Source organism: Anomaloglossus baeobatrachus, chromosome 1, assembly GCF_048569485.1.
Source record: "Anomaloglossus baeobatrachus isolate aAnoBae1 chromosome 1, aAnoBae1.hap1, whole genome shotgun sequence".
In the NCBI taxonomy this organism is placed as follows: Eukaryota; Metazoa; Chordata; class Amphibia; order Anura; family Aromobatidae; genus Anomaloglossus; species Anomaloglossus baeobatrachus.
The window spans coordinates 88,388,771-88,412,564 of NC_134353.1; the positions used below are offsets into that span (position 1 = coordinate 88,388,771).

The 23,794-nt window shown below is 45.8% G+C and overlaps 1 protein-coding gene across 5 annotated transcripts in view; it reads right to left on the bottom strand.

The window, feature by feature from the left end:
• LDB2 (LIM domain binding 2) overlaps positions 1 to 23,794 on the bottom strand; it is a 564,531-nt gene that overhangs the window by 449,112 nt on the left and 91,625 nt on the right. The gene's annotated exons all lie outside the window — the stretch shown is intronic.

The following is a 23,794-nucleotide window of genomic DNA, read 5'->3' on the forward strand; positions in this document are numbered from 1 at the left end:
CATATGAATACCCACCCAGATATTATCTGCTCCGTTGCAACTGCCACTCAAGAAGCTGACAAGTTTACTTTCTTGGATCTAAAAGCCTAAACATCCGAGCTGACCACTAATGGTATGTAGATAATCTGCCTGATAGTGCCAGTATAGCACTGGCTTTAGCTTATATACGAAAATCTTGATAATTGGTTCCCTTTAATATTACTACACCCTATGTAGCCTAATCCTGTAGTTATACTCCCTTCGACAATATAGCCCCTTAATAACACAAGGATCAGACTACACTGGGTTTGTTTGTGGTCTGTAACCAAGGAGACACATAAGTCTGCCCAGGAGTTCTATACAAAACAATGTTTAATTGACATCTAAATGTGTTTTTTTATTTTTAGATTTATTGAAGCAAAATGTGCATGGTTATCCTTTAAGAACAATGAATTTTATACCAATATTTTATTTTTCCATTTTCTCTTCTCCCTGAAACTCTTAGTTTGCTTTAAAACAAAAAAAAAGTTGAACTCATAAATATCCAACACCGTTCTAATTTTCTATTGCATGTTTACTTTTCAATGCTACATTCTCGGAATGAAGAAATCATTTAGTGGGAAAATCCATCTGCTGAAATCTAAACCACAATTTTCATTTCAAGAGAATAAGGAATGTGGCTGCTGTCGAGGACCACACTGAACTTCTGATATTTTAAAATAACAGCAAAAATAAAATACCAGATGATTCATTCACCTTTCCGAAATGCTAGAGGGCTCAATTGTCATCTCGGGTTTTTTTTTATTTTTTTCAGAAAAATGTAAATATAGAAAGCTTTATTATGCTAATATGAATATTCAGAAGGAATGAAGGCAGCTGATTTGTTATTCTAGGTACATCGGCAATTACATGATTCTGAATATCTATTGCCTCCCTGGAGTCCAACTAAATTAAAAAGTAGCCGCTTCAGAGGAAAAGTTCCGGCCTCGCGTGTTCCTTACTTGTAGCTACTTATAGTACTGCAGTGAGGCATCATATTTTCCCCTCTTCTATATTCTATCAAGCTAGAATTATTTTCTCATGGATTCTCCAAACAACTGTCAACTGAACATTTTTAACTAAAATCCATAGGTCAAGGAACTACACATAAGGGCACAGTTCCACTTGCATTTTGCACAGACGAGTGCAATGCGATAAAACATCAGATTGCACTCGCACCAGTGCAAAACTATGGGGCAGTGTCCATCTACGATTGATTTCTCATGCCACATCGGCCTGAAAAAGTATCACAGCATGCTACGTTTGGCAGCAAGTCTCGGCTCACACACCCCCATACAAGTCTATGGGTGCATGTGCAACGAAGAGACAGACATGGGGAGAAAGTGTTCCCTCCCTCTTCTCCGTGGCTGTGATCCGATATCAAGATCACATCACAGTCGCATGACCCTCGGCAGCAGAGAGTCATTAGTATATCGCTTCCGATGCTCTTGCATCAGAAGCTATACGCAAGTGGGGCTGAGGCCTATGGGTCTATATCAAGGCACTGGTGCCAAAAATATAATATTGCATCAGGGAGCCCCAAAAGTCATTTTGGCCTATATTAAAAGGCCATTGTCATTGAAGTTCTGCAATAATTAGGGGCCCTGTTGTAGGTTTTGCACTGGGCCCCATTAGCTTCAAGTTATGCCACTGTGCATATCTGTCGAGCAACTTGAAAACTGTTAATGAGGATGCATCAGTATGGGAAAAAATAGTATTTGATGGCCAATTAATTTAGACCAACATTGAGCATGCCTGTCTAAATGAAGGGGCTTGTGGGAATAAAGAGCATTTAAAGTGAACCTGTCAAGTGCAATACGCACCCAGAACCACGAACAATAATGGATGCATATTGCTAACTGTAACTGTATCTAATTACATATATAAAGAGATCTTTAGAAAAAGTATTTCTAAAGATCCTTTATGATATGCTAATGAGGCCAGAGACTAGTTGCAAGGGTATTAGTTCTCTTGGCTAGTCAGCCCCCTTAGCATGTAAGCAAGCCCCTGTGGGTGTTCGAACATGCTAATGAATGTGCAGCCTCAGAGACTTGGTTGCTCTCACCTCTCTGCTGCTACCATTGCCGACGCTGATTTTCTTCCTCAGTACACATGATCAGAAGTCCCTGGACTTCTAGTCATGCATACTATGAAGCCGAGTGTACGCGTCCTGGCTTCAGAGAGGTCTAGTGTGCACTGATCATAAGCCTGGCGTCTGAAGAGGTGACAGCGGACACAGATACACGCATCACCGCTGATGACGCTAGGCAATGGGTGTGCTAACATGCTCAGATGGCAGAATGAGAGCAGGAAGTAACACCCTTGTGACTAGTCCCCTCGCTTATTAGCATATCATAAAGGATCTTTAGAAATGCTTTTTCTAAAGATCTCTTTATCTATGCTACTAGATACAGGGACGGTTAGGCAGAGATTAGCAGTATGCACCCAGAACTGCTTGTGGTTCTGGGTGCATATTGGACCTGATAGGTTCCCTTTGATTCTTTAAGCACTTCTGCTAGAAATGGCGACCAGTCAAGGACGAGAGTACATTTTGGGACAAACTTACAAAGTGGGGTAATGTATCATGAATTGGACAGGTGGGCGTAATTATGAGCTATCCGGCCCATGTCACACCCATGCAGTACCTACACTGGTGTATAAATGGCAAATGTCTCGAATTTTTTTGCACCACTTCCGAATTGCACAGAAATATTGCAAATTATTAAGTTGTTTTACTCCTGAATCTGGGTTAAACACCTTAATGAATTGCCCCCTTTGTTTTTATTTCCAACAGATGTGTCACCCCAGACTATGGCCGAGCAGTAATATGAGACACAAACTGTAGGAAAGAGTCCAATGTGGAAGTATACGTATACGCTGGGATCATTGAAGAGAGGTGAACAGATGGCTGTAGAGGATGCTCCAACAACCACTTTATAAAAGACATTAACAAGTCAGAAAAATACATAATCGGTCAGAAATACTGCTATAAACCAAGTAGCTTATAGATTAGTGTGTCAGAGCGAAGAGCAGGATCCATGGTATATTATGGGGCCTCTGCTGATAAAGCATTGCCGAGTTTCTCCCAAAATGAAGGGGAGATTTACTGTCCAAGTTAAAAAATATTGTTTTAGCCTGACATAGAAAAGCATAAAAAATGCAAATATAGTAGTAAAAGAACAAAACGTTGAAGGGGATTTATCATTGATTTTGTCTCTTTTTTTACGGGAGAAAGAAAAACCACAAATTTTTATTTTTGTGCCAAAACAAATGTAACTTTTTTGCACGGCCCACACCACTTTTTAAAAGTGTGTGTGATCACGTTAAGCAAACTTAAGCAAATATGTTAAATTTCAGATTTATGAATGACAGAAATCTATGGGTTAAATATAGTAAGTTGATTCCAGACAGAAGAGTCAAAGTGTGACGGTGGCATCTAAATGGAGCGGTTACCAGTGCCGACTGGTTTCCATGGTCATCTTGGTGCACCCTTAAAGCCCAACTCCAAGGTCATCTTGATAGGAGACACAGATTTAGACCTGGAGTCTCAAACTTGGCTGCGTATATGGGCTGCACATAGAAAAATAATAAGATTCGTTTGGGGGCCACATTCTTTGTAGGGCAAAATGAGTTTTTAGTGATACTATATTTTTTTTTTTCTATACGCCTTTTGAACACTTTTTTTTAATATTTTTCACTCTTATTTATTTATTTTTTTAAAACAGCATTCATCGTATGGTTTATGGTACAGTTTTATAGCTTGGGCTGTTACGGATGTGACAATAACAAATGTGCACTTTTTTGTTTATTTTAGTTGATATATATAAAACAGTATTTTTAATGGTAAAACAAAGTCATGCTTTATTTTTAATTTTTTTAATTTAACTTTTTTACATTTTATTCCTTTTTGTAAGTAATATTGTCTTACAATTAGCACCATATAGTAATTTTGGATAACATCTTGTAGTAAAGTGCCCATCCTCATCCCTATCTTGTAGTAATGCCCCCCATCATGGACCCCTTCTGTAGTAATGTGCCCCAACCAGGTCACCATTTTGTAGTAATGTCCTCCTTCTGGTTCAATTCTTTGAACAATATTCTCCATCATGGTCCCCTTCTTGTATTAATGTGCTATATTCTGGTCTTTATTTTGTAGTAATTTGCCCGACCCTGGTCCTCTTTTTTTTCAGAGAAACCCCATCCTGGTCATCATCTTGTAGTAATGCCCTATCCTGGTCCTATTCTAGTAATGTCCCCATCCTGGTCTCCTTCTTTTGACAATGTGTCTCATCCTGGTCTTCTTCTTGTAGTAATATCCCCAATCCTGGTCTTCATCTTGTAGTAATGATAGTAATGTGCCTCATCCTGGTCCCCATCTTGTAGTAATGTGCCCCATTCTGATCCTCTGCTTCTAGTAATGTACCCGATCCTGGTCCTCATCTTGTAGTAATGTCCTCATATTTGTCCCTATTTTGTAGTAATGTGCCCTATCCTGGTCCTCATCTTGTAGTAATGTTCCCATCCTTGTCCCTGTCTTGTAGTAATGTGCACCATCTTGGTCCACATCTTGTAGTAATGTCGCCATCCTGGTCCCTATCTTGTAGTAATGCGCCCCATGCTGGTCCCCTTGCAGTAAAGCCCTATGCTGTACCTCTTGTAGTAATGTACCCCATCCTGGTTCCCTTCTTGTAGCATTGTCCTCCATCCTGATCTCCTTCTACTAGCAGTGTCCCAATCCTGTAGTAATGTCCCCTATTGTCCCCTATTGTGCCATTCTTCCCATACAAATAAAAGATTATTCTCACCTGTTCTCTGTTCCCTCAGTATCCTCTTTTCTGCGCATGCGGCACACAGGCACCGTAGACCGCTTGATGATCACGGCAGGTCTAGGGGGCCACCAACGTTATGCTTTATTTCAGTTCAATTGAAATGTATTGCTGGCGCCATGCAGAGTCAAGCTGTTTGCACAGCTATACCAATGCTAGCTGCTGGCCAATCAGAGGCCAACACCTAATGTTGGTGTATGATGACAGCTACTGGGCTTTGATTGGTTGGCAGCTGGCAGTGGTATAGCTGCACGACACCAGCAATACCTTTCAATTGAACATTAGTCCAAGGATACACATTCAACACATTCAACTGAAATAAAGCGCTGACATTGGCGGCTCCCTGGACTGGGCTGTGATTTTCAAGGGGTCTATAGTGCCTGCGGGCAGCATCAAACAGCCTCAGAGGCCACATGCAGCCCAAATAAAAGAAATATAATAAAGAAATAAATAATAAACATAAAAAATAAACATAAAAGTTTGTTCTCTCAAAATCTAAAGTTAATTACCCTATATGCTAAACATCATAAAGGAAAAAAATCAAAAAACAAAAGTTGCAGTTTTTTGGTCACTACATCACCCTAAAAAAAGGGTATGAATAAAAACGTCAGTGCACATTGCAAAAAATCAGGCCCAAATACAGGAAAGTAAAAACGTTATGGGTCTCAAAAAATTTACTGCACTTTGTACACTGTAACAACAACACCCCAAAATACTGGCAGAATAGCATTTTTTCCTCTATTTCTTCCCACTTGCATGGTAAAATGAATTGTCTCATTCAAAACTACTGATTCATCCGGCAAAAATACAAGCCCTAATAAGTTGATGGAGAAATAAGTAAAAAAAGATTATGGCTCTTGGAAAAAAAGGGGGGAAAAAAATAAAAAATGAAAAAGAGAATGAAAAACAAAATAAAAAATGAAAAATGGAAAAAGAAAAATGAAAAATTGCCTGGTCTTTAAAGAGTTAAAACCTGATCAAAAATGTGATATCCCTAATCATAACATGATTTATCTCACAGGGCTCAAATGATACAAGTTACAGAGGGAATAGAGAACAAAAACAGTTTACGGGGAAGATGATCCCTCCAATCGGACTTTTCTGTCACATTATATGACAACATCCTATAGTAGGAGAATTTTTATATTTGCGTTCAAACTAATATGAAGGGAAGATAAAAAATACAATGACTCATTAAAAATATAAAATCTCACAATGAGCATAGCACTGAGTGTTGCAGTGATTAGCGGAGAGATTACTGCCGGCGGTGTTCTGTGCCGGTGACTGTGTGTGACTCACTTATGAACTTCCAGCCCGCAGTTCTAATTTCTCCGGGCAACAACTGTTCAGCACATAGGACATAACCGATGACTTTAATCTCCTGCAAGGAAATTTTTTTTCTAATTACAGAAGATCGTCCACCTACAAAGAAACCAGCACTGAACAAAATGTTTTAACACTTTGCCCGGCATATACAGCAGATAGAATAATGATATATCATATTTTCAAGAGGCATAATACACCGGGATGTGTACATCAATGTGACACTATGCAAAATGTAGTACTTCTGTAAACGTAAGGTCCAATGTAGCAGGTCAAATTAAACACTTCCCAGACTAAGCCCCGGTATAGTTTGGCCAAGGTTAGAGTATACCACGAAGATTAACTGTCCTAGGCTAAACTATACCCCATACAGGCCAGAATATACCCATCTAATGTGCAACCCGGGAGTAGTCTGGCCCAGGCCACAGTATACCCTGGGGTATAAACTCTATACACAGGGGTGTAAAATAGTACAGTGCTTACATTGAACTGACAGTAGATGGTCCCATCAGTGCATAGTTAAAGGGAGCTTGTCAGATGTGGCCCTTATAAGCTGCGACCTCCACCAGTCAGCTCTTTTATACAGCTTTGTAGAACACTGTATATAAGTGTCCAGTAACATAAAAATATCTTTTATTATACTCACCTGCAGTGCCGTCTGGTCCGATGAGCGTCACTGGTCCTGGTCCAGTGCCTCCTATCTTCTTGCTATCACCATTCTCCTTCTCTGCTCTGTGTGGATGACACATCCTACATCATCCACACAGATGCCTCCATTGTGCTCCTCAGCAACCGCACTTCTCTCTGCCCTGCTGCGGGCAGAGCAAAGTACTTTAATGTGCAGGAGCAGGTAAAGACTGCCCGTGCATGCAAACTACAGTGTTTTTGTGACGCCCTGGACAAGCCAGGTAGTCACAGATAGGCCCTGCATAGCAGCAGTCCCTCACTAGGTAACACCAGCCAACCACATAACACCCTAGTCACCTCCCTCAGGGCTGGATGGACACACCAGCGGGCGGAGCCAGGTGGTTGGCCACACCCACCGAGGAGTTCAGAGAGCCTGAGGCAGGAAAACACGGCAGTTCAAAAAGTCAGTCCAGTCAGTGAAGTGCAGTTTGAGAGTGGAGTGGAGGAGGTCAGGCCTGTAGGTCAGGCCTGTGACAGACTGACAGGTGCCAGAGTTGGAGCCCGGGCACCTTTGGCTAGGAGACATACGGATGCCTCTGTCTGCAGGAGCCGGGAAGACGGCTCGGTGGAACCGTAGTGGCCCACCGGTACCGACCCGGGGAACCAACTCGGAAACCGGAGCACACAGGGGGGTACTCAGACCCTGAAACGAGGTCCTGAAACTACTGGACTGAGTTAATTAACTGATTGCGGTCTGGACTTTAGATACTTTCCCACCCAAAGTCCCTCATAGAAGACAATAACCCAACGAGGGGAATAGAAAGCCACCGCCAAGGCTCAGAGATCCCACGGGCCAGCGTCTGTGGGCAAACGGGCTCTTCCGACATCCACAAGCCGGGGAGCGGACTCCTGACACTGCAAGCGCAGGTAGTCCAACAAATCAAACAGGTGCAGGAGAAAGGCAGAGACCACCAACCGGGTGGGGGAACCCGACTGCAGCTGGCTGCGGGCACCGACCACCATCATCTTGGTTTACCAGAGACTCGAGTGTTTCATTTTAATAGTGAGTACACCAGTGGCCTCCGGCCGCCCATCTCCCTTGCACCGCCAAAGCACCCCCAACGGGTCCCGGGGCCACCATCCCTACCCACGGATGGGTTAACAACTTGCTGCATACCATCTCCCCCGGGTGCCCCGTAACTGAAGCGGTGGTGTCCACCTTTCACCACATCCCGTGGGTGGCGTCATGAACTTAAAACACGGCTCCAGCCGTACACCTACGTCCCCCAAACCGCCAACCCCTTTTTGGTCGGAGCGACCGCAGGACCCCTGGGTCCGGAGACCCTCGAGCCACCCACTGAAGGTCCGGACTCGAGCGGCTCGGTTGCAGCCGAGCACGGGGCGGCACATTTTCATCTGCACTCAGCAGGGCAGAGAGAAGTGCGCTTGCTCAGGAGCACAATGGAGGACACTGTGTAGATGACATAGGAATGTATATATACCTTATTTCTAGTTATGCTGCTGTATCAGTTTCCTTTTATTAAGAAGTGTAGCAGTACCTCATTTTGCCGTGGGGATCTTTGACATCCAGTAATGCTCCTAAGGGTTCATAACAGTGCCACACACCGGCAGACACAGTGCACCCATAACACTGTTGGCACCTAGTGCTCCCATAAAGGGCACTTGACAAAACCTCCAAACACAAGCACCAGCTTCCTTACTTATGTTATATTGCCGTCCGTGTCTTTATAAAAGAGCCAGCAGGAATACCTTCCTAGAGGTGGCAGCCAGTCTACATAACAATGCCAGCCTGTCACTATATCCATACCAGCGTGAGACAGTGCCAACAACGCAGTTCCTACCTCAGTGTTCCCATAAATCTTCCAACCCCAAAACCTTAATACCCATGTTAGCAAAAGTGAGTACTTAATAGTGCGAACCTTAGGTGTGTGTTGCATTTTTGCAGTGTTTTTCCTGCATTTTTTTCCTTGAAAAACTTGGCAAGTACACGCCAAACAACATGTAGTCTGTCATTGTCATGTTAAAAACTTGCCCCTGGACATCTTCCCATTCTCTCATGAATGACTTTTCATGACTATGGCCTCATAGAAACAAGACTAATCTCTAGCTATCCAAGACAAAAACAGGAGACATCGCTGAAGAAGACAGACCTCCTTTGTTATCTTGCTTTGCACCATGATAGCCTTTGAGAGCGTTGACGTGATGTCCCTGTTACACTTATAGTTGGACATCTAGCTCGTAGCTCAATGTGGTATGAGACATCTAAAGTCACTTGCAGTACAGCATAGGTACCTACATGCCCTTCCTTCGAATCTGATAAGACCACATGGACTATGGTATGAAGAAGTCTTCACGAGGGAAAATCACAATTGATCTAGTCCCAGGATTATTGTGTAGTCTGGCATAATGTATGGTAGTCAGACCCCTCTTGCATTTAACACTAACAGATCAGTAAACATTGATTTGGTGGTGGAACCAGGGGTCACGGCTAGAGATGAGTTGACCCATGGAAGTTTGGTTCAGTGGGTTCAGCCAGAATTTAGATAAAGTTCAGTTCAAGACCTGGACTTGTCCTGGACCCAAATGGCAGTCACTTATTGGGCAGTTTGGGTTTCCGCTAACATGCAGTCAGCCATAAACAGATCACTTCTGGGGGCCTGAGGGCAGGGTTTTTACTTTTTTTTGTTTGGCGCACATGTGGCGCCCCAGAGGCTCAGTCGCCACAGGGAATTGCAACTGGTTTAAGTTGTAATTCTCTCTCGGTGGAGAAGTTAATCACTGGTTTCTGCCATACACTTACAAACATCTAGCATGAGTCTCCACATACAGGAAGCCAGGCTGGAAATCCCCCAGCCATGCTGAGACATTACTGAGGGGGGGGAACCGCTCTCAAAGAGCAGTTTCACTTTTAGACACAGAACAGAACAGCTCAGGACAGAGAAGGGAGCAGACAGCCTGAGCAGAGCTAAAGCAGCTCTGGCCCTGGGACAGGAGATAAATGGAGATAGTCCTAGGGCCAGGGGCCCCAACACCGCACTGAGTCTGCAGGAGTGAGACAGAGAGGGCGAGAGACAGAGGCAGCTGATGGAGATGTTGGGACAAGAGGAGACGGCAGCTGAGGTCGAGCCTAACGGTCCCCACAGTGCCAGCGCAAGTCAGGGTGCAGAGCCCTAGTTTAAGAAGACACTTCATGCTCACCTGATAAATCTGCCCAGTGAGGGAATCATCAAGGCTCCTCACCAACGTTAGTGTCCGGGGCACAGCAGCAAAGAGGGAACCCGGGAATGGGGACAGAGGTTCAAGCTTCCTGCCATATGGGCCAGGACTGTGACAACAAGAGGGGGCCTTAGAACGCTTCAGGCTACGGGGATCCATGTGTCAGCGCAAGGAGGAAGGTCTCACACATTTCCACAGACACCAGTGATAGTCTCTGATTCACCCGGGACAGGCTGGAGTACATCCATGGCGGTGGAGAGCGGCACCTCCGGGGCACCTTAAGAACTGTGAGTAAATGGAACTTTGAACCGCAGCCCCTGTGTCGCCTTGTCATTGCCGGCGCCACCGCCCTGCGCTTCAGCACCATCAGCCGTCTTCATCGCCCTCATCCTCCCTGGGGCTTGCTCCACCTATGGGGAGCTGGATTATCTGGGCTACGTTAACATCAGCCCCAGAGGATAGTAACAACTGGCAGTGGCGGCTAATTCCTGGCCGCACACCATGGGTAGCACTGCAGAGCATCCCCCATCTCCATCCAACATCACTCCTGGGAGAGGAAAAGTCGCCGGAAGGGTCTGCGGTGGAGGAGGCTGAGACCCCAGTCATCACTGCAACTGGTGACACGCTCCCCAGGGGCCCTTTGCCCTCCTTCCAACCCCCTCTGCACCGGACAACACCTACACCCGCTTGTTTGTCTTTTACATGTAGCCAACGGGGTCACGGAGCCGAGTCAGGCCAGTCATAGCAACCCCACAAAACCACTGACGAGTAACCCCTAATGCCCCGTGGGGCACTACACACACTACATCCAATCATATTGTTCTTACCCCCAGTGCGAGCCATTCAAACACTGCAAGTGGCTCGCACTGGGCTGAGCACCAAGTTTACCCGAACACAGAGATACTTGCGTGAGTGGATTGCATACGTAAAGTACCAGAACTCTGAACGCATATTGTTTTTTTTTTTTGTAAAGTCTGTGCTTTGGTACGAACACCAAACACTGAACCTCAGGTTCGAACATCTCTAGTCACAACTAGAGTTGAGCGCGGTTCGCGGTTCGTGGTTCTCCAGTTCTAGGCTCGAGTGATTTTGGGGGCTGTTCTAGATCGAACTAGAACTCGAGCTTTTTGCTAAAGCTCGATAGTTCTAGATACGTTCGAGAACGGTTCTAGCAACAAAAAAAAACAGCTAATTCCTAGCTGGCTTTCCGCTGTAATAGTGTAAGTCACTCTGTGACTCACACTATTATGACATTTCAGTGTATAGTGTGCGGGAACAGCGCATTCAGATCACTGCTGTATGTATCGGCATTTTTTTTTTTTTTTTCCTTGTCTTCCTTCCCTAAGCGCGCGCGTGTAGTGGGGCGGGCCAGCATGTCAGCCAATCCCAGACACACACACAGCTAAGTGGACTTTTAGCCAGAGAAACAATGGCATGTGTGATAGGATGTCCACGTCACATGTCCCTGCATTATAAAACCGGACATTTTCCTCCAGCACGCTATTATCTGCCTTCTGCGTCCTTGGTGTCAGACATCACTGGCGCAGCTCCTATCGCCGATATTGCTATATACGCTCCATACACAGCGCTGTACAGCATAGGGATAGCACTTTCTATCAGTCCTTTTGAGGGCTCATACCGGCAGGGTCAGAGCCATAGGTGACAGGTCCGTGAAAACAGAGTTTAACAGCTACACAAGATGACAGCGTCTGTGTAGCTAAGGTCAGGGATTTCCTCGCTGCATTTCCCCATTAGGAGGGATAGAAAGGCAGGCTTCCTTTCCTCTACCCAGAGACCCACAACCCTGCCACTGTACCCTCCTGCCCTTTGCACACTCAAACTCATTGTTACTAAGCCATTATACTAGCAAACACTGAGTGAACTTAGTGGCATCCTAAACGTGGCTATTGGACTTCTGTATAGTCCCACTAGTGCAAAGATATTTGCAGCACCTCTGCCTGCATTGCACACTCCAACTCATTGTTACTAAGCCATTATACTAGCAAACACTGAGTGAACCTAGTGGCATCCTAAAAGTGGCTATTGGACTTTTGTATAGTCCCACTAGTGCAAAGATATTTGCAGCACGTCTGCCTGCATTGCACACTCAAACTCATTGTTACTTACTAAGACATTATAATACCAAAAATTGAGTAAACTTAGTGGCATACAAGAAGTGTCTGTTGTACTCCATTAGTGCCCCACTGGTGCAAATCTATGTGCAGCACCTCTGCATGACACCCACCTGCCCTGTTTTTAATAAGCTATAATGATAGCAAAAAATACTGCCATTTAGTGGCATCATAGAACTGGCTGTTGTATTTCATTAGTGCCCCACTGGTGCCAAGCTATTTCTAGCACCTGTGCAGGACACCCTCCTGGTCTGTTTTTAATAAGCTATAATGATAGCAAAAAATACTGCTATTTAGTGGCATCATAGAACTGGCTGTTGTATTTCATTAGTGCCCCACTGGTGCCAAGCTATTTCTAGCACCTGTGCAGGACACCCTCCTGCTCTGTTTTTAATAAGCTATTGTCGCGGGCGGAGGAGGGGACGCCGCGCTCTCCCACTGCTCGGGTCCGGCTGCCGCTGCGGCTGCTGCGGCCTGCTGCTGCTGCTCGGTGGCTCCAGCGATGGGCCGGATCCCGGGGACTCGAGCGGCGCTCCTCGCCCGTGAGTGAAAAGGGGAATTGGTGTTTTTGGGATAGTTTATTGTCCGTGACGCCACCCACGGTTGTGGTGATTGTGTGGACACCACCGCTGCTCTGTATGGGGATCCCGGGAGCGGTGACAGGGAGCAGCAAAGTTGTCAGTTCTCCCCTCCGTGGGTAGGGGGTGGTTGTCCCGGGGCCCAGTGATGGGGTGGGTGATGCAGGGCTTGGTGGGGTGCAGGGACGCGAGGGCAGCTCTGTGCCTTGTGGCACTGTAGTACTCACTCAGCCTGAGACGATGACACAGATCTCGGTAAAACACACGGCTGGAAAGACGGTTCCCACGGACGGCTGCACTTGCTTTCCCCAGTAGTTGACGGTGATGGTCCCTGTTTCCTGCACCTAAGATGATGATGGTTGCGATGGGTTCCCACCGGTAATCCGCTCCCCGGCTTGGATATGGGCCGGAGGAGCCCTACTTTGCCCGCAGGCGCTGGCCCTGAGAAACTGGTGTCTCTCTGTTACGGTTGGACTGTTGCCTTCAATCGGGACTTGGTTGTTGGGAGACAGTCGTCCCCTTCACTGACGGATTTGGCAAATTATGGCGACTCCTAGCCTTGCCGGGATCCGAAAGGCCCCTGCCCTGGTGCTGACTGCTCTTCGTATACCGTTCCAAACCGCCGGGCCACCACCCGTCCGCGGTCCTTCCAGCAACCTCCAAGCAGTCACCCCTGCGGACTATCACCGCCGTCTGCTGACCTTGCTGTCTCTCAGTCCGGGGCACACACCCGGACCAGCTTCAGGCTTTACAACTGTCACTTTTACTCCTTCACTCAAGCTCTGCCTGAGCTCAACTTCACCTCCTTCTACTTCCTCCTCCTAAACTCATCTTGCTTCCTCTCACTTTCACTTCCCTCACTTGACTCCGTTCTTCTTCCTGTCCAAACTCTATCTGCCTGGTTCTCCCGTCTCCAGGGCTGTGAACTCCTCGGTGGGCGGAGCCAACCGCCTGGCCCACCCCCTGGTGTGGACATCAGCCCCTGGAGGAAGGCAACAAGGATTTTTGGTAGCCTAGGTGTTCCTAACTGGGGTGTAGGGTGTGGTGGTGTTGTGACCTGTGACCCCTGGCTGGCCACACTATAATGATAGCAAAAAATACTGCCATTTAGTGGCATCATAGAACTGGCTGTTGTATTTCATTAGTGCCCCACTGGTGCCAAGCTATTTCTAGCACCTGTGCATGACACCTTCCTGCTCTGTTTTAATAAGCTATAATGATAGCAAAAAATGCTGCCATTTAGTGGCATACAAGAAGTGGCTGTTGTACTCCATTAGTGCCCCACTGGTGCAAATCTATGTGCAGCACCTCTGCATGACACCCTCCTGCTCTGTTTTTAATAAGCTATAATGATAGCAAAAAATACTGCCATTTAGTGGCATCATAGAACTGGCTGTTGTATTTCATTATTGGCCCACTGGTGCCAAGCTATTTCTAGCACCTGTGCAGGACACCCTCCTGCTCTGTTTTTAATAAGTTATAATGATAGCAAAAAATGCTGCCATTTAGTGGATCCTAAAAGTGGCTGTTGGACTTCATTATTGTCCCACTAGTGCAAAAATATTTGCAGCACGTCTGCCTGCATTGCACACTCAAACTCATTGTTACTAAGCCATTATACTAGCAAACACTGAGTGAACTTAGTGGCATCCTAAACGTGGATGTTGGACATCTGTATTGTCCCACTGGTGCCAAGCTATTTCTAGCACCTGTGCAGGACACCCTCCTGCTCTGTTTTTAATTAGCTATAATGATAGCAAAAAATACTGCCATTTAGTGGCATAAAAGAAGTGACTGTTGGACTTCCATTAGTGTCCCACTGGTGCAAATCTATTTGTAGCACCTCTGCATGACACCCTCATGCACATTTTGCTACGCTAATTTTATAGCAAACTCAGGGAATTCCTTGCTGCATTTGATAATTCGGAGGGATAGAAAGTCAGGCTTCCTTTAGCTTTTCCTTCTGTTCATAGACAGCATCTCCAAGTCCACACCCGAAGAGCAATTTCCCCTCCACGTCTAAGTGTGGAGAGGCAGCTAGTGCGCATGCGTGTGCCGATTTACCCCAGCTGCAGCCTAACTACAGTGTTTCGCCTAGTGAGTATGCTCAGCCTGACTGTGCCATTCCTGAGGCTAAGTCTTCATTTCGGGATACAGCGCATGCTCCCACACTTAGTGCGAAAAGCCTCTTTGCACAGGTACTTGCACTCCGTGCCGGGTCTAAGTCCTGAACCAAAGAAGAGAAACCGAACAATATGGTCACTTCATATATCTTTATTAATGTAAAAATACACACAATTAAATAAAATAAATATTAAAAGACACAAAGCTGTGAACTGGAAAAACGGCGTCAAAACCTGCATATCATGTGATAACAATATTAATTAATCATAATTTCTCAGACAAGTACAATAGGACAAAGGGGCAGGCGTCGCATAACAGGAGGTGGTTGTGCTCCGTGGCCATTGGTAATTATATTAGTACTTTATATCAGTTCTTAATATTCCTATTGACCTTTACTGTGCCGATTCTGATACCTGCTTAATGTTATACAGACTTAAGTATACCTTTTTCTCCTCTGGCCATTACTATCTGAGCCGCCCTCCTCTTCCTATATCTCACCTGCTTTTTTAGGCCATTGGCTTAGTATTTTGTGGAATTCATGCACAATATGTTTATAGGGTGTCAGCAGCTGTAACGTTTCTGATTATAAACTGTAAATATTTTGCAAATTTTGCTGATGATGGTTTCATTGTGATATTATTGCTGCTATAACCCCTTAGCACTTGACACTTTATTCCATACTTATATATATGTATGTGTATATATATATATGTGTATGTATATATATGCATATGTAATTTTCTACGTTTTAATTATTATTTATTACGCACATATAGCCTCTGAATTCCCATATACTACCCTTTGTCCTATTGTACTTGTCTGAGAAATTATGATTAATTAATATTGTTATCACATGATATGCAGGTTTTGACGCCGTTTTTCCAGTTCACAGCTTTGTGTCTTTTAATATTTATTTTATTTAATTGTGTGTATTTTTACATTAATAAAGATATATGAAGTGACCATATTGTTCGGTTTCTCTTCTTTGGTTCAGTAATTAATCCGAATGGTCCCATTGATCCAATATCCCCACGTTTTGGTTATATATCATTGACCTTATATCTATAATATACTGTGAATATAAATGTGGTACGGATTCTATTCTTCTATTTTTGGTGTTCGGGTCTAAGTCCTGTTTTGTGCCTAGACACCATGCTAAAGCTGATAGTCTTTTTTCAGAGACTGTATTTCATGCAACTGAGCATGCTCAGGCACTTACTGCATCAGAGACTAGGTCCGGTAATGAACTCTTTGGCCCTGCCCCTGATGTGGGGGGCCCATATAGACCACAGGGCATCAGGTGTCCTGACGATGTGGCCAGGCCACTCCCAAATGGCTTGCAGAGGCCCGCCCCTATGACTTGTCACCTCATTATTGATGGCCAGACGATGACTGGTGAGGTGTTTGTGTCGTGGCAGCCATGAGGTCATTATTGAAGTTGCGGTTCCAAATAGGACGCTAGTTATGCCACTCATGACGTGTCACTCTGCTTTTGTCTCCAGGAGGTGCATTGTGGTCCACCCTGGTTTGGCGCGGACCCAGGTTATAAAATGGGCTGGAGCCAACAAGGAGGTGCGCAGTCTTCTATTATGCTCCGAAAGAGCACACCTCCATTGTTGAACCCATTGCGGCTTTAGGCCAGAGGTAGGCAGGGATAGGGCGTCGATGCAGGCCGCCACCACAGTTGGTAACGCAGAACGGTTAAGACCAGCTCCTGTCCTACAAGTCCTGCTTGTGCAGCCCAGTGGCATTAACAGGCCTGCTGCTGATGCGCCTGCTGTCCACAGGTGTGGCCCCAATGCACACGGTCAGCGTACTCAATGGCCCCTGTGATGTTAACAGGGAGCTCCTGGGCTGGGTGGGCGTGTGGACCCTGTGACGCTAACAGGGCTCCCAGTCTCCAGATCCGAGTGGCGTCTAACTCGGTTCAGGCTACTATTAGTTTCATAGCCACACAGCTCTGTATCCTCCACCGAACCTTCCAGTTGCCAACCTCTCCTTTTCCATCTGGGAGCACGGTGGACACTGACTGCTGATGGGGATATATACCTTTCTCTTTCTTTTCTTATTAATTTTCGTTATATAGCGGTAACATAGTATATACCACCTTATCCAAATCTGCCAGTCCCACCGTAACAGATGGTGTTTCTTCATCAAATGTTACTTTTGCTTAACCAACAAACCCACGGACAAAAACTTTTTTCCCCTTTCCAACACACCTGTTCCCCTTTCCACCAGCATTTGTCCTTTTTCAACTCATTTGGTATATGACCAAAAGTGCAACTCTGCAGGGACACCGTACTCAATGCCATCTCAGCACAGCAGCCAGCCCTCGGTCCCTCAGATGTGGACAAGTAAAAGACCATTTCCTCCTATCCATGACAAAGCATTGAGATTCACTCTGTGCAGCACTGGTGTTTACTGGAAAAGCAGATCTAAGAATCCGTACCACCTTCTGCTGATACTCCTGTATACGTGCGTCCCTTTATATGGCAGGAATTATTTCGCCAAATTTTGTCTTGTACCGGGGATCTAACAGTGTGGCAACCCAGTAGTTAGCATTACTTCGAATTCGTACAATCCGAGGGTCATGTTGTAGGTAGTGCAGCAAGAAGGCGCTCATGTGTCTTGTGCATCCAGGAGGACCAAGTCCTTGGTGTGTTGGTGGCAGAGAGGTGAGAATCGTGCCTCCTTCCTCTGCCCTCTCCCCACAACCTCGCACAACTGAAATGTGAGCAAGCTCTCACTCATCAGCTGAGTCTTCCATGCCCATCGCAAGTTCGTCCTCCATTTCTTCATGGGCTCCTGCACCTTCCTCAACAAGTTTTGCTGATACTATGCGCCCTTGTTAATCCCTATCCCCCACCATGACTGCCGCCTAGGTACCGCTCACTGTATGGACCTTGTAGATCTTATTATCCCTTCTGCATATGACTCCTCCTGTACTTCCTCCCCTTCCTCTTGGACCAACACGTGACTCCAATAATGCTTACAGTGTGCTCCATCTTGTAGATGACCAGAATTGTCACGCTGAGAATGGCATCGCCAGTGCTAAACATCTTCGTCGACATTTGTAAACTGTGTAGAAGGGTGCACAGGTCCTTGATCTGACACCACTCCAGCAGCGTGATCTGCACCACCTCTGGATCAAGTTAGCCCAGGGTATACGTCATACCGTATTTCAGCAGGGCTCTACGGTGCTGCCACACATGCTGCAACATGTGCAGATTCCAATTCCTGCGTGTCGGAACATCGCATTTCCGGCGTTTAACCGCCAGACCCTAAAGCGGGCTTTACACGCTACGACATCGCTAATGCGGAGTCGTTGGGGTCACGGATTTTGTGACGCACATCCGGCCGCATTAGCGATGCCGTTGCGTGTGACACCGATAAGCGATTTTGCATCGTTGCAAAACCGTGCAAAATCGCTAATCGGCGACACGGGGGTCCATTCCCAATTATCGTTACTGCAGCAGTAACGAGGTTGTTCCTCGTTCCTGCGGCAGCACACATCGCTGCGTGTGATGCCGCAGGAGCGAGGAAGCTCTCCCTACCAGCCTCCCGGCCGCTATGCGGAAGGAAGGAGGTGGGCAGGATGTTACGTCCCGCTCATCTCCGCCCCTCCGCTGCTATTGGGCGGCGGTTCAGTGACGTTTCAGTGACGTCGCTGTGACGCCGCACGGACCGCCCCCTTAGAAAGGAGGCGGTTCGCCGGTCACAGCGATGTCGCCGGACAGGTAAGTATGTGTGACGGCTCTGGGCGATGTTGTGCGGCACGGGCAGCGATATGCCCGTGTCGCGCAACAGATGGGGGCGGGTACACACACTAGCGATATCGGGACCGATATCGCAGTGTGTAAAGTAGCCTTAAGACTTCAGGAGCGATGAAAGTTGTTGAGCTGCTGGGTGCGAAGGATGAAAGTGAGCACATAGCAGCGTGCCCGCTGCACAAGGCCATGTAGGCCGGGATGGTATTTTAAAAATTGCTGGAGAATCAGATTCAACACGTGAGCCATACAAGGCACGTGTGTCACATTGCCCTGACGAAGGGCCGCAGACAGGTTTGCATCATTGCCGCACACGGCTGTTAAGTCACCAACGTAGTCCACTCAATCAATTTGTACTCCGGTCGCCAGGTGACAACGTGTTCCTTTCGTGCATAGTGCTGATGATGGGAAAGGAGTCGATCCCTGCGGCGCAGGTGGATGCAGGTTATGGTCACCCACTGGATTGCGTTACCTTGACAGATACAGAACCACAGGCTGAATGTAAGTGGTGGGTATCTCACAGATGAAGTACCATCATTCAGCTACAACCAATGGGAAGACACCGCATCCTTTTTTAGGCCCCTCCTGTCTGCAGACCACTGCCAGACAAAGCTATGAACCTCTTGTTACTGTTACCCCCAGTTCAGTTTTATGATTTTGTGTGCTTGTTACCTGACTACTTTTCCTGCTTGCTGTTTATGTACCTCGTTGGCCGATCCGCATTTCACCTCTGCTTGTTTTCTGATTAAGTCCTGGCCATCCCATTCTGTTCCTCTTCCTCAATTAATGTTTTTGACCCTGCATGACTACTATTCTCTGGAACTGCAGCCTTCCACAGGTATTGATCAACTTGGGCCCTGTGTAATTCCAAATCACTGTATAGGGGTTAAAGGGTTTCAGGGTTCTGGGTGTCCAGCTTGGTGAGTGGCTTGCCTCTAGGCTATCCTTTACAGCCCATCTGAGTGTGTCGATCCAGGCAGGCGTTACACCGTGCCCTCTGCAGAAGGCCATGTAGGCCGGGATAGTGTTTTAAAAATTGCTGGACAACTAGGTTCAACACGTGAGCCATACAAGGCACGTGTGTCACATTGCCCTGAAGAAGGGTCGCAGACTGGTTTGCATCATTGTCGCACCCGACCTTCCATGACTGCTGGTTGAGTGTAGACAACCATTGATGAAACTCGGTCTCACTCTCCAGAGCTAACCGTCCACAATTCCTCAGCGGTGTCTCACATTTCCCCTACATTTCAAAGTAAACATTTGACCGCCTGATGGCCTTGAGCTCTGCTGCCAGCATAATAAGGAGGTGTGTGGGATTACTTGGGCGCAGTTACAAGGAAGGGTGGCCTGACCACACAGGGTTTGGGCCGAGGTGGAGGACCCACACGAGGTTGAGGAGGCAGAAGCAGTGGAGGAACTTGTACATACAGAGGAAGGATTGACACACAAGTCGTGGGGACGGTAAGACTTGTACAGCAAACCCTTCTCCATCTCTCACCATAGTTACCCAGTGCCCAGTCAGCAACATGTAACTCCCCTGTCCATGCTTACTGGTCCAAGTATCTGTGGTGAAATGCACCCTGTCACACACAGAGTTTCTCAAGGAATCGGTGAGGTTGTGTGCGACCTGCTGTGGTAGCGCGGGCACGCTTTTATTGGAGGAGTGACGACTGGCCATCGGCTCTTGGGGCGCTGCAATGGGCATAAGGTCTCGAAAATCCTCGGTCTCAAAAGGGTGTAAAGGCAGCCTTTTCTGTTGCCAACAAGTTGCAGATGATGAAACTCAACCTCTTAGGCATGTCATGCCCTTCGAAAATCATGTAAAACATAGCGAGGGGACTCCAACCACAGTCTCCCTCGTTTCCACTAATTGGGCCACACACACCCCACTTGACTGGCATCACTTGACCCCCTTTTCAAAATGAAACAGATGCTTTGCATGAAGCACTCTCAAAAATACGCGTGCCTTTCGCCTCCCCTGGATGAGCCAGGGGAAGAAAAGTCCTCTGAGAGCCATGACTTGTTCATCTTGGTTCTTTTTTCAAAAGCGAGGGGACTCCAACCACAGTCTCCCTCGTTTCCACTAATTGGGCCACACACACCCCACTTGACTGGCATCACTTGATCCCCCTTTTCAAAATGAAACAGATGCTTTGCATGAAGCACTCTCAAAAATACGCGTGCCTTTCGCCTCCCCTGGATGACCCAGGGGAAGAAAAGTCCTCTGAGAGCCATGACTTGTTTATCTTGGTTCTTTTTTCAAAAGCGAGGGGACTCCAACCACAGTCTCCCTCGTTTCCACTAATTGGGCCACACACACCCCACTTGACTGGCATCACTTGATCCCCCTTTTCAAAATGAAACAGATGCTTTGCATGAAGCACTCTCAAAAATACGTGTGCCTTTCGCCTCCCCTGGATGACCCAGGGGAAGAAAAGTCCTCTGAGAGCCATGTCCACATTGTCAGTGGACAGACACGTGTGCTTATCTGCCAGCAGACCCCCAGCAGCACTGAAGACAGGTTCCGAGAGAAGGCTGGCTGCAGGACACGACAAGATCCCCAAGGCGTACGTGGCAATCTCAGGCAATTTATCCAGATTGGAAGCCTAAAATGAGCAGGGCTCAAGTTGCACAATAATGGCATCGAGGTTTCCTTGCATATACTCATATATCTGTGTGTCCTCCTCTTTTTCCTTGTCCAGCTCTTTTGTTTTCGCATGAGTATATGTCCGTGTCACTTTCCCATGTGTTTCTGTTGTGAGTTGTTTGTCACCTTTTGGACACCTTTGAGGGTGTTTTCTAGGTGTTTTTATGTGTTTGTAAATGCCTGCCATTGTTTCCTATGCGGTTCGAGTTCGGTTCGTCGAACGTTCGACGAACCGAACTCGAACGGGACCTCCGTTCGGCGAACCGAACTTGAGCCGAACCACGACCGGTTCGCTCATCTCTAGTCACAACCATTTCTCCAAGGTTTCCCTGGAGCCATTTTTCAACATGACAACACCAAAGTCGAATGCTGCTTATGCTAAGTCAACAGCCTGCATGACTTACACATGCTATTATGGCTGGTAATATCTCCAGACTTGATTTCCATCAATATCTGGGTCGTCACCGACTGTGAATTACAAAAGGAGCTGCCAGCAGCAGATTTTGATGATTTGCCCAAGTGTATTCAGCGTGGCAGAACATTCTTCAAACAACCATTAATGACTTAATTTATATCAGCCAAAGCTGTAAATGTGGAAATTAGTGCTCATACGCCATACTTTATAAATCAAGAAAAAGTTGAAAATTTTGTTTCCATTTTTCATCATAGATCATGTGATTACTATACTGCTCAAAAAAATAAAGGGAACACCAAAATAGAAAATCCTTGTTTAAGTGCTCCCTTTATATTTTTGAGCAGTATATAATTTCAAGACTTTTCTTTTTTGAATTTTACAATTTCAACTTTTAAAAGTGTAATAGATCAAGAATCCAAAACAAAGAATATCTGCAAGTGATGAGCTGGGACCATTGCACAGATTTTAATTGTACCCGTCGAGAGTTTGCCCTTTCCCTAATGGTCGTGCATACTATACGTGGGGAAATACTACCCGCGGGCAGGACACAGTGCAGAAATATTATCACTAATGACTCAGTACTTGTTGCAGACCTTTGTCTATTTAATAGAATGTAAAGCTGCGAAACTTCTGCTAATCAGTTAAGTATCATTATTAATCACAGTTCATTGTTCACCTCTTGTCTTCGGCGGTTACCACCTCCTCCATTATTCTTATTATCTGTTGGCCTTCAGAAGTAATGGAGGTTACTGACATCCTACTTACTGCCTTTTTCTTCTATTTAATCAGCCACTTTCCTTATACTTGATAATTTACATTACATCCAATGCAAATATTATGACATAATAGGAAATATTTACGTTCATATTTATAATGCTTATGTACTTCAGACTTTACACCATTCATTCTGTGCATTGTGCTGTCACGTTCCCTTGATTGTTTCTCATGCCTGACTGCACTTTTTAAGAATATATGAAACTACATGCATTTCACTTCCATTGTGATCTCTTTTGTTTTATGTATGCACATATCATGTTCATCCAAGATTCTTTAATTGAGCTACAGCAGTAAAGAGACATTTATCCTGCGCAAATAATGTGAATGAGTTTTCCTAGGAGCGCTCCTGTCGCAATAATCGTGTAGTCTAAACTGGAAGCCCATTATCCGCCGAACATGCAAAAGGCTCGCTAGTTCAGTAAAATAATCTTTTGATTTGATCAAGTAGCTGATTGTTTAGTGCCGCCGGTCGGCTAGAATAATAGACCTTAAAGGGGTTGTCCATAATTCCTATTCCTAAGGATTTGTGATGAGTGATCTACTATGGCAGCTCATATTTATGAATAGATTGACTTGGTGACCAAGAGTTTGGAAGCCTTGTCTGGTCATGCAGTGGCCACTACAGGTCAACTGTTGTATTACATGCCAGGCAATGCCTGACTATTAGTGATGAGCGAGCCCTACCATGCTCAGGTGCTCGGTACTCGTATAGAGCAGTTGGATGCTCGGATGGGCGTGACTCGAGTACCCAGGTTTAATGGAAGTCAACCGGAAATTCAAGTATTTTTCCGGGAAATTTTCCGGAAAAAGGTTCATATTCCCCACAAACTTTCATTACACTCAATCCTCAAGCCGCGCCAATCCGTGCATCCAAATGCTCGTCACGAGCACCTGAGCATGGTAGGGCTCACTCGTCACTAATGGTCAGGCATTACTTGGCATGTAATACTACAGTTGACCTGTAGTGGCCACTGTAGAAGAAATGCACGACCAGACAAGGCTTCCAAAACTCTTGGTCACCAAGTCAATCTAATCATAAATATGAGCTGCCATAGTGAATCAACCCTTTTAAATTTATTTTACATACTTAAAATGTATCAAATAAAATTATAATATTGTATTTAGTTTAGAGATTGAAAACAATTTGCAGCTGAAATACTATTTTTTCATGTTCCCTCTGCCGGGATCAATTCTACCTCCTGTAGTGAGAATAATCCTCGACTGGCTATAATAATCAATCATTTTATTAAAGAATGCACACTGCATAGAAAATTGTATAGAATGTGAGGCAGTCAATAGGACTTAAAGGGAACCTGTCACTAG